Source organism: Elaeis guineensis, chromosome 15 (genome assembly GCF_000442705.2).
Source record: "Elaeis guineensis isolate ETL-2024a chromosome 15, EG11, whole genome shotgun sequence".
NCBI lineage: Eukaryota > Viridiplantae > Streptophyta > Magnoliopsida > Arecales > Arecaceae > Elaeis > Elaeis guineensis.
Genome location: NC_026007.2, coordinates 16,032,054 through 16,044,376, shown reverse-complemented (window position 1 = coordinate 16,044,376; position 12,323 = coordinate 16,032,054).

Genomic DNA, 12,323 nt, shown 5'->3' with positions numbered 1-12,323 from the left:
GGACAAGGCTTACTAGCAGTTGAAGTTGAGGACGGAGCCCGGCTCCCGTAGGAGTTCGGGCGGAGTCTACTTACGGTCGAAGTCGTGGGTGGAGCCCGGCTCCCATAGGAGTCCGGGCGGAGTCTCCCTTGGCATCGTTGACGGAGCCCGGCTCCTGTAGGAGTCCGGGCGGAATCTTCCTTAGAGTCGTGGATGGAGCCCGGCTCCCGTAGGAGTCCGGGCGGAGTCTCCCTTGGCGTCATGGACAGAACCCGCAAGGTTCAATCCCGCTGAGAACTTCGAACGTGGGTATTTTATACCCAACACCAGTCCCCCTACTTTCGAGTTTGAATTTCAAATGAAGGAAGTACAGAGAGATTGGCATAACCGAAGTTGTCTCCTCGAATCCTGTTCACGACCGCCCCCAGATATTTTGGCATTAAATGTGCGCGTGCTGGAGTCTTTTCGAATCGGGGCGATACGAAGAGTCTTTTCGAAACTCCCATCGAGATGCGATCCCAAGCATCACGCCGTGGAAATTTGCGAACAATCAATCCTCGATAGCGGCGAGTGGGACACGCGGGACACGTGGGAAGCACCGGTTGGTCTAGGGATACCCGCCACCATAATTGCGCTAAGATCCGCTGCCTATTTAAACCCCCTACCCTTCCTTCGGGGCTTTACTCTGCCTAAAAGACGGCAACTTTCTTTCGTCTGAGAGCCTAGCTACTCAGCCACTCCCTCGGTGCCCCTGCCAACTCCGAGCATCCTCCGCGCCAGTCTTTGCCGTCTCTCTGCCATCCTCAGCCCCTCGATTCCTCTTTAAGGGGCTTCCCCGCCAGGTCCTCCACCCCAGAGGCCATCCTCAAGAGGATGCCAAGGGCTTGGAGGAAGGCAAGAAGGAGAACAGCAGTCTGCGAGTTCTTCGGTCATCGAGTGGCCGTTGAAGGTCTCCGTCGCTTCAAAGGGGGTTTGAGGAAGAATTCCTTCAACAACAGGGGTTTAATGACGGAGACCACTGGTAAAGGTGTTCTGCCTGAGAATTTTAGAGTAGCAAGATGGGGTGACACCGGTCAGGAGGGTAGAGCCGTTGTCGCAAGCTGTGGCAGGATCCTTGATGTCATCGGGGCCGAGGGACCAGAAGTGGTCGGCGTCGACGATGGGGCAGTAAAACTTGTTGCGGGGATGGTGGAAGTAGCGCATGCCGACCTTGCCGGAACACTTTGGACGGTGGTTGTCGCGGAGCGTTTGGTGATAGCGCATATCTCTGGCGCCGCCGCTGCCTCCAGGGTGACTCCGGTTCTTCTTGAAACAGGTCTTCGTCGCCACTGCCGTTGCCCTGACCGCCCCCTGGAATCTATCCCATCCTTTTCCCCCTGGGGTTGGGATTTCGGAGGTGGAGCGAAACAAGGCGGGGCGAGAGCTGATAGGTCTACCACACGCGCTGGAAAACGCAGCTGGGAAGGACAGGAACGGGAAGAGAAGTTTGCAGCTTGAAGCGGCCTCCGGTGTATCCTTTCCAAGCCGTGTTTCGAGCCTTATAATAATGTATTCTTTTCTGGCCCTCCAGATCTTGTAACATACATCTTGTTAGTTGAAAAATGAGAAGGAGATTTTATTACCTCGTGAATTGTTGTCTGCCAAACTTCCTTCCCTTTCTCATCTTTTCTTCTTCTTTCTTCTCCCCTTTTCTTCTCTCTTTTTTTTTTTTTTTTTGACGTCGTCCTTAGGTCATCGGTGGCTCTTTTATTTGTGTTGAATTGTCATTTGTCGAGCTCCTTTTCAGTTTTTGCATCGCTCAAAGATACTCGGTTGCCATCATATCGACCCATCCTTTCTGCCAGTGGCCGCAGACTCGCCTGGGGGCCATTCGGGCTTAGTGTCGTACCTCAGGGCTTGAGCTCGGAGGTCTGAGCTTCTGTCACCCCGAGGAAGTTGTCCTACCTTAGATTTGCGTAGAAAGCTTTCTTGAAAGCTGGGATTCCTGATGAGGGCCCCAATCTTTGCCGCGACAGGGTTCTCCGCACCTTGGACGCTGTTTGTTTTCCAATCGTCGCTGATGTGGCCCATCGCCTTCCTTTTTCATTTTCGCTTGGAATTTTTCCTCCACTCTCAACGAGGCTACGGGAGTTCGGTTCCCATAGGCAAAGTCGGGGTGAAGTTTGGCTCCCGTGAGAGTCTGAACGAAGATTACCAGCCGTTGAAGTTGGTGACGGAGCCCGACTCCCGTAGGGGTCTGGGCGGAGTGGAGTCCTCCCTATGATTAAGTTGCGGACGGAGCCCGGCTCCCATAGGAGTCTGGGCGGCATCTTCCTGCAATTAAAGTAAGGTGCGAAGTCCGGCTCCCGTAGGAGTCCGGACGGGGTTTATCATTAGTCGAAGTTGGCGATGGAGCCTGGCTCTCGTAGGAGTCCGGGCGGAACTTACCATCGGTTGAAGTTGGTGACAGAGCCCGGCTCCCGTGGGAGTCCGGGCGGAGTCCTCCTTGTGGTAGAAGTCGCGGACGGAGCCCGGCTCCCGTATGAGTCCGGGCCTTCGATTTTGCTCAAGCTAGGGCGAGGTTTTTCTCCCGTCCTTAGCAGGGCTGTGGGGGCGCATGTGGGCGTTGCAGGGCCTCTCTCCCCATCCGGTCTAAATGGAACCGGACCTTCGACTTTACTCAAGTTAGGGCGAGGTTTTCCTCCTGTCCTTAACAGGGCTGTGGGGGCGCATATGGGTGTTGCAGGGCCTCTCCCCCCATTCGGTCTAAATGGAACCGGGCCTTCGACTTTGCTCAAGTTAGGGCGAGGTTTTCCTCCTGTCCCTAATAGGGCTGTGGGGGCGCATATGGGCGTTGCAGGGCCTCTCCCCCATCCGGTCTAAATGGAACTGGGCCTTCGACTTTGCTCAAGTTAGGGCGAGGTTTTCCTCCTGTCCCTAACAGGGCTGTGGGGGCGCATATGGGCGTTGCAGGGCCTCTCCCCCCATCCGGTCTAAATGGAACCGGGCCTTTGACTTTGTAGGGATGAGGTTTCCCTTTAGTTTTTGGTACAGTTTGTTTGAATTGTCCAAAGACATACAGGTATGCAACTTTCGATTAAAATGAAGTTATTGGTAGTACATACGTAAGTTTTCCGAGCTCCATGGTCGTGGAAGGTCGGCTCCTCCGAGTTTCTTAAGATAATAAGCTCCGAGCCGGACTACTCCTTTGACTTCATACGGTCCTTCCCAGTTTGGGGCGAGTTTCCCCCGATCCTGAGGTTGCGAGACAGCGGCTCATCGAAGCACTAGATCTCCTACTCTAAAGGTTTTGTTCTTGACCCGGGTGTTGTAATATCGAGCAACTTTCTGTCTGTAGGCTGCCATTCGAACCTGAGCTATCTCCCGTCTTTCTTCCAGCAGGTCGAGATTGGCTCTAAGACTTTGCGAATTTTGATGTTCGTCGAATGCCACGACTCGTGCTGACGGGAGTTTAAGCTCGATTGGGATGACGGCTTCCGTATCGAAGGCTAAAGCAAAGGGGGTCTCCCCCGTAGGTAGCCTCTAGGTAGTTCGATACGCCCACAATACATGATAAAGTTCGTCCGCCCAAGTTTCCTTCGCTTTTTCGAGCCTTGTCTTAATCCCCTGCAAAAGGGTTCGATTAGTCACCTCAGCTTCGCCATTCGCCTGGGGATGGGCTACTGATGTGAAGTTGTGGGAGATGTTCAGATCTTCACAGAATTCGGTGAATTTTGCTCCCGCGAATTGCCGTCCATTATCAGTGATTAGGGTTCTAGGCAGACCGAACCTACACACGATCGACTTCCAGACAAAATCTTGCACTTTTGCTTTTGTGATTTTCGCTAGTGATTCGGCTTCAACCCATTTGGTGAAGTAGTCGATCGCTACAAGGAGGAACTTCCTTTGCCCAGACGCCAGGAGAAAGGGGCCGAGAATGTCCATCCCCCATTGTGCAAAAGGTCATGGGGCACTCAAGGGTGTGAGCTCGGTGGCGGGCTGTCTCTGGATGTTGGCGTATCTCTGGCATCGATCACACTTTTTGACATATTCAATCGAATCATGATGCATTGTTGGCCAGTAATATCCCTGGCAGAGCAACTTATGGGATAAAGATCTAGCCCCCAAATGGTTTTCGTAAATTTCTTCATGTACTTCCCACAAGGCCTAGTCAGCTTCCGAGGGTCGGAGACATTTTAAGAGGAATAAGGAGTATGATCTCTTGTACAACTTGCCCTCATAAAGGATGTATCGGGAGGCCTGATTTCGGAGCTTCCAAGCTTCTTTCACATCCTGGGGGAGAACTCCATCTCTAAGATAGATTATCAGTGGGTCGACCCAGCTGGGCTCGTGGTCAATCTCCATCACGGGCCATGATTCTTCTGTACTCGGATGCTTTAGAACTTCAAAGAGAATGCCTTGGGGCAATTCGGCCGAAGCCGACGTTGCCAGCTTGGAGAGAAGGTCAGCCCTGGTATTTTCCAACCTTGGAATCTGTCTGATGTTGAAGCTGCTAAAGGCGGGAGTGAGCTCCTTTACCTTCTCAAGATATTTGGCTATATTGTCCTCCCGCGCTTCATAACTCCCGCTGACTTATCCCATCACTAGTTGAGAGTCGCTGTGCACCCAGAGCTGACCTATTCTCAGCTCTTTGGCGATCCTTAGTCCTACGATCAGAGCTTCGTATTCCGCTCCATTATTTGTTATGGAGAACTCGAAACATAGAGCATATTCCGCGATGACTCCCTCCGGACTGACCAAGATCAGGCCTGCACCTGCGCCCGACATGTTGGAAGATCCGTCCACATAGAGGGCCCAAAAGCGATCAGAGGGATCGGCCTCTTCTTCGGGGGAGTTCGGTTGGGACTTCAGGTCATCAACTTTGCTTTGTTCAGGTTCAGCTTCCTCTGGGATGGTACACTCTACTACGAAATCTGCCAGTATTTGAGCCTTCACCGCTGGCCTGGGTCGATAGTTGATGTCGAATTTTGTGAGCTCGATCGCCCATTTTGCCATCCTCCCAGAGGTGTCCGCCTGGTGTAAAACCGCCTTGATCGGTTGATTGGTGAGTAGCATCACGGTATGCCCTTGAAAGTAGGGTCTGAGCCTCCAGGCTGCAATCAATAAGGCGTAAGTCAGTTTTTCTAATTTGGTGTACCTGGTCTCGGCGTCCCTCAACGCGCGGCTAACGTAGTAGATTGGCCGCTGGACTTTCGCTTCCTCTTTGACAAGAACGATCGTGAGGGCCATGGGAGAGACCACCAGGTATAAAAATAGCTCCTCCCCAGGCTCAGGCTTTGCTAACAGTGGGGGTGAGCCAAGGTAGCTCCTCAATTCTTCGAACGCCTGTTGGCACTCGGAGGTCCAACAGAAGTTCTTCTGCTGCTTGAGGGTTTGAAAGAAGGGCAAGCACCATTCGGCCGACCTTGCGACGAAGCGATTAAGGGCCGCTATCCTCCCCGTGAGGCGCTGAACCTCTTTTATCGACTTTGGAGCGGCCATCTCCTGGATGGCATGAATTTTCTCTGGATTGGCCTCGATCCCGTGCCCTGATACCATGAAGCCCAGGAACTTTTCTGAGGTTACTCCGAAAGCGCATTTAGTTGGGTTCAGCTTCATTCTATATTTTCGGAGAGCATCGAAGGTCTCCTCGAGGTCGGCGACATGATCTCTGGAAGACTTGCTTTTTACGAGCATATCATCCACGTAGACCTCCATATTTTGGTCGATCAGCTCCTTGAAGATTTTGTTCACCAACCGTTGGTAGGTTGCGCCCGCATTCTTGAGGCCGAAAGGCATGACCCTATAACAGTAAAGGCCACGATTAGTGATGAAGGCTGTCTTTTCTTCATCTTCCGACGCCATTCTAATTTGATTATAGCTGGAGAACGCATCCATGAAGGTGAGAAGCTCGTGGCTCGAGGTCGCATCCACCAGTTGATCGATTCTAGGAAGAGGGTAGCTATCCTTCGGACAGGCCTTATTCAGCTTTTTGAAGTCTATGCACATCCTCCACTTGCCGTTTGCTTTTTTGACCAGGACAACGTTGGAAATCCAATCGGGATAATTGACTTCCTTAATGAATCCGGCTTTAAGGAGCTTATCCACTTCCTCGGCTATCGCCTTTTGCCTCTCCGGAGCGTGACTCTAGATTTTTTCTTTCGTCGGTTGATGCTTTGGATCGACGGCCAGATGATGCTTCATGACCTCCGTGTCAATTCCTGGCATGTCTGCTGGGACCCAAGCAAAAACGTCCGCATTCCTTCGTAGAAAATCAATGAGATGCATCCGCACCTCCTCCCCTAGGTTGGAGCCGATCATTGCTACATGCTCCGTGTTTTCGTCATTCAAAGGGATTGGTACCAGATCTTTGATTGGGGTGCCCCTTTCTTCGACGAGATCATCGCGAGCATCCAGTCCATCGACGGGACAGGGGTCGGATTGATCGCTTCTTTGCAAGGCTATATTGTAGCAGTGTCTGGCCAGGGCTTGGTCTCCCCGGATCTCTCCGATCTCCTGATTGGTGGGGAACTTCAACTTCAAATGGTAGGTCGATACGACGGTTCAGAGAGCATTGAGGCCAGGTCGGTCGAGAATTGCATTGTAGGCTGATGGCGCCTTCACCACCAAGAAATTCACCAGGGCCCTGGATTGTCTTGGGTATTGACCTGCGGCCACGGTCAAAGTTATTATTCCTTCCGTCGGAACGGCGTCGCCGATAAACCCTACCAAAGGGGAGCTAATCGACCTCAGATGGCTGTCAAGGGTGGACATTCCTGAAAAGGCATCGTAGAACAAGATGTCGGCCGAACTTCCATTGTCGATGAGAACGCGACGGACGTCGTAATTTGCTATATTCAAGGAAACTACGACCACGTCGTTATGAGGGAATTGGACTCCCTGAGTGTCTTTTTCGGTGAAGGTTATGGGCTCTTCAGTCTTTTGCCGCTTGGGGGATACAGCCGGTATGTTGGTCATTTTCTGCCGGGATCCTCCCGAGATGGTGTTGGCAGAATCCGTCGGAGGTCGATCGCCCGGCCACTCCATGCCGGCGACCATAGCCGGAGGGCGCGAGGCCTGGGAAACCAGAGGCGAGATCGGGGTCCGAGATATGGCTGCGGAGGTCGTGGGTAGCTGCGCGGATGCTTCACGAGAAGGCATCAGGCGAGGATCCAGTGGGGGAAAGGAGGAGTGGGTGCCGAAGAAGATAATCGGAGGTGGCTCCGTTGAGCGCTCCTTTAAGAACAAGGATACTGCGAAGACACAGGACCCTTCCTCTAGCGCCAATCCTATTGGGGCAAAAATCTGCTTACGCCGGAGAAGCTGGAGTCGAGGGAGTTGCGGTCGCCGTCGGGACCTGCAAAAGAAGTCTAAACCAGAGGTGGGGTTGCTCTGGCAAGACCCTCCGATGCTCAAGTCAGTTCTCTGCCTCAACAAGAATGGAGTGCACGAACGAAAATTTTAGCAGAGTTTTTAGGTAAAAATGAGAGCTTATAGAATAACGTATCTGGGGTTCCCCTTTTATAGACGGAGGGGGCAACAAATTGATAGCGACGCCTGTAACCGTCTGGTAGTGGGCCGCCCAGAGTCAGGAGGAATTTATTATGGACGGTAGTGGAGTGGGATCGTGGCTATCACCGTGGCTCGCCACGTGGAATCAGTTACGGGGAGTGGAGCAGCGTCCGCTGTCGTGACTCGTCAGGGAGTGGTGGAATCGCGTAGGATCCACCGCAGGGAGTGGAGTAAAATTGTGGCCATTAATACATCCTGTCAGGGAGTGATGGAGCTGCATAGGGTCTACCGCAGGGAGTGGAGCAGTGTTGTGGCCGTTACTGTGGCCCGCTAGGGGGTCCAGACTTGTCGGCCGAAGTTCGGTTGGAGTCGGTAGCGAGGTCCGGTACCTGTAGGAGTTTGGGCGAGGTCTTCTCACAGTCAGAATAGAAGATGGAGTCTGGCTTCCGTAGGAGTCCGGACAAAGTCTACTTGCAGTTGGCGTCGTGGGCGGAGTCCGGCTCCCGTATGAGTCCGGACGGAGTCTTCCTTAAAATCAAAGGCGAAGTTCGGCTCTCGTAGGAGTCCGGACAAGGCTTACTAGCAGTTGAAGTTGAGGACGGAGCCCAGCTCTCGTAGGAGTCCGGGCAGAGTCCACTAGTAGTCAAAGTCATGGGCGGAGTCCGGCTCCCGTAGGAGTCCGGACGAAGTCGGTCTGCAAACGTTGGAGTCAAGGATGGAGCCCGGCTCCCGTAGGGATCCGGGCGGAGTCTTCCTTGAATTAAAATCAAAGGCGAAGTCCGACTCCCGTAGGAGTCCGGACAAGGCTTACTAGCAGTTGAAGTTGAGGATGGAGCCTGGCTCCCGTAGGAGACCGGGCGGAGTCTACTTGCGGTCGTAGTCATGGGCGGAGTCCGGCTCCCGTAGGAGTCCGGACGAAGTCCGTCTGCAGCCGTTGGAGTCGAGGACGGAGCCCGGCTCCCGTAGGAATCCGGGCGGAGTCTTCTTGCAATTAAAATCAAAGGCGAAGTCCAGCTCCCGTAGGAGTCTGGACAAGGCTTACTAGCAGTTGAAGTTGAGGACAGAGCCCGGCTCCCGTAGGAGTCCGGGCGGAGTCTACTTGCGGTCGAAGTCGTGGATGGAGTCTGGCTCCTGTAGGAGTCCGGACGAAGTCCGTCTGCAGTTGTTGGAGTCGAGGATGGAAACTGGCTCCCGTAGGAATCTGGGTGGAGTCTTCCTGCAATTAAAATCAAAGGCGAAGTCCGGCTCCCGTAGGAGTTCGGACAAGGCTTACTAGCAGTTGAAGTTGAGGATGGAGCTCAGCTCCCGTAGGAGTCCGGGCGGAGTCTACTTGCGGTCGAAGTCGTGGGCGGAGTCTGGCTCCCGTAGGAGTCCGGACGAAGTCCGTCTGCAGCCGTTGGAGTCGAGGACGGAGCCCGGCTCCCGTAGGAATCCGGGCGGAGTCTTCCTGTAATTAAAATCAAAGGCGAAGTCCGGCTCTCGTAGGAGTCCGGACAAGGCTTACTAGCAGTTGAAGTTGAGGACGGAGCCCGGCTCCCGTAGGAGTCCGGGCAGAGTCTACTTGCGGTCGAAGTCATGGGCAGAGTCCGGCTCCCGTAGGAGTCCGGACGAAGTCCGTCTGCAGCCGTTGGAGTCGAGGACGGAGCCCGGCTCCCGTAGGAATCCGGGTGGAGTCTTCCTGCAATTAAAATCAGAGGCGAAGTCTGGCTCCTGTAGGAGTCCGGACAAGGCTTACTAGCAGTTGAAGTTGAGGATGGAGCCCGGCTCCCGTAGGAGTCCGGGCGGAGTCTACTTGCAGTCGAAGTCGTGGGTGGAGCCCGACTCCCGTAGGAGTCCGGGCGGAGTCTCCCTTGGCGTCGTGGACGGAGTCCAGCTCCCGTAGGAGTTCGGGCGGAGTCTTCCTTGGCGTCATGGACGGAGCCCGGCTCCCGTAGGAGTCCGGGCGGAGTCTCCCTTGGCGTCGTGGACGGAACCCGCAAGGGTCAATCCCGCTGAGAACTTCGGACGTGGGTATTTTATACCCAACAAATCTAATTTAATCCTACCATGCATAAGATCAAATCTTCAAACCATAAACAAGATCATTATATATGAGATAGGATTCAGATATAGAAATTAAATAGAAAAAAATAAATAACGAATATACCTTGATATGGATCAATCTTCACCACGTACTAATGATCATGGATGTTTTCTGAAGATTTTTTGTGGCCGCACAAGCGTCCGGCCTCTATGGATATCTATATGAGACTCTGTTCTGTTCCAAAATTTTTTTATCTCATCGGGGTGCTAGCTCCCTTATAGAGATTGAATTTTGATGGTTAAAAATCTTCTTTTCTCTCAAGATACTCTTAGAGAAGAAGAAAAACATAGGAGGATGTTGATCTTTATGCTAGAGATCATGAGAAGAACTTTTTCTTCTCTTTTCTTTCTTAAACTCAAGCACCAAATCTCTACAATAGAGATGTGAAAATTTTATCCAACTTTTGAACAAAGAGGAGAAGAGACACCTATGTCTAAACTTAGATAAAAGAGAAGAAAAGGAGAGTCCTAACAACCAACTCTTGGTTGTTGTAAGAAAGAAGAGATATAGAGTCACATACCTCATGCCATGAAGCAATTCACAGTGCCCTTCTCCCCTTCATTTTGTTCTCCACACAAACCTCTCCTTTTAGGTGTTAAAACTTGATCTTATCTAGTTTATCTCACGCCCCATGTTGCCCCTTAGATTGATTTTGATGATTACAAAGCAATTGAAGGGTTACCAATGTTTTCTCACTTGAAAAAGCCTTATTGCTCTTCAGGGGCAAAATTATAATTTTACCAAAACCCTAATTTGATAGTATCAAATGATAGAACAAAAGATTTGTGATCTAATGGTGAAAATTTTATTGATTTTGGACTTGTATTTTGAAAGATATGCATGATTGAAAATCATGAGTCGACCCATGAGTCGACTCATAGCACATGAGATGACTGGCACGCTGATTTTCCTGTCCGGCACAGACTTGGTAAAACCTGTGAGTCGACCCATGAGTCGACCCCCAAGGCATGAGTCGACTCATGAGTCGACCTCTGTGGGTCTTTTTGCCAGTTTTACAGAACCATGGATCCCGTTCACTTCTGTGACGATTTTCCACAGAGGTCGACCCATGAGTCGACCCTCAGGCATGAGTCGACTCATGAGTCGACCCCTGTGACGGAATTTTTCCACAACGGCTAGTTTTTAACCCATTTTAAATACTTTTAATGCTCATTTAATGCAGTCTAACGGCTCTTTTTCCAGTCTAGAATCATTTCCTCTATTTCTTAAAGCTATAAAAGGAACAAAAATGTGGGAATCAAAAAGAGGATCCAAGAAGAAAGATTTTGAAAAAAGGATTTCAAGCCAACTTTTCAGCCCTAAGCAAGAGCTCATTCAAAGCTTTCAAGAAGCCTTCAATCCAAGCTCACCAACTCCTCAAGTGCACAATCAAGTCTCCATCCACCTTGAGGAAATCCAAAAAGGGTCTTCTTCTCTTAAGTAAAGTGTATTTAAAGTTATATTCGCTCATTGAAGGAGCTTTCTTTGTGCTTAATTGTACTATAAATTGTTATACTCAGTTTTAGTGATTGGTTTTATTTTGGAGGGGTTCCAAAATAAGGGAAGATTGATCCGAACCTAAAATCGGAGTGTATTAGGTCGGCTTGTACCCGGAAAACAAGTGGTCTAGCTTGGGATAGCTAGAGTCGGAGTTTTCGATGTTTATATTCGGATTGAATACAAGATTAGTGGATTGAAATTCCCAAGTAGGAGCTTGGGAAGTGGATGTAGGTGCAAGGTTGGCACCGAACCACTATAAATCCTTGTGTTTGGTGTGTGTCTAATTGCTCTTCTTTATCTCTTCATTGTTTTCTTGCATTCTTGCTCTTGCTATTAGCCTTGAATTAATTCTACTCACTCTATCTATTTAGCTTTGTCAAATATTTCTCATAAGTCATTAGTTAAGCTTAAAATTTTTAGAAACCCAATTCACCCCCCCTCTTGGGTTACATAGCTGGGCAACAAGTGGTATTAGAGCCCGGTGCTCTAGCCCTTCTTTGATCTAAATAATCAAAGAGCAAAAAATTTATGGCAACTCATGTCAGTACTTCTCTAGCCGAGGGGCAATCCACCAACCGATCTCCACTTTTCAATGGGTCTAACTACACCTATTGGAAGGCTCGGATGAAAATATTCATTCAAGCACTCGACTATGATATGTGGAGTATCATAGTGAACGGTCCTCACACACCCACTAAAATTTTAGATGGTGAGGAATCAACCAAACCCGAGAAAGAATGGGATGAGGTTGATAAGAAGATGGCCCAATTAAATGCTAAAGCAATGAATGTTCTTTATTGTGCTCTTGATGCTAACAAATTTAATCATATTTCTACTTGCTCATCTGCTAAAGAAATATGGGATAGGTTAGAAGTAACCCATGAGGGAACCAATCAAGTAAAGGAGTCTAAAATCAACATGCTTGTGCATAAATATGAATTGTTTAAAATGGAGCATGATGAGTCCATAACTGGAATGTTTACTCACTTTACTGATATTATTAATGGTTTAAAGAGTCTTGGCAAGTCCTATACTAACAGTGAGCTTGTAAGAAAGATTCTCAGGTCTTTACCAAGAACTTGGGAAGCCAAAGTGACTGCCATTCAAGAAGCTAAGGACTTGAATATTCTATCCTTGGAAGAGCTTCTAGGATCATTGATGACTCATGAGCTGAGCATGAAGCAACATCAAGAGGAAGAAGTCAAAAAGAAAAGAACTATTGCCCTCAAATCCATAGCTCCACCAGATGAAGAAACTGATGACACTGAAG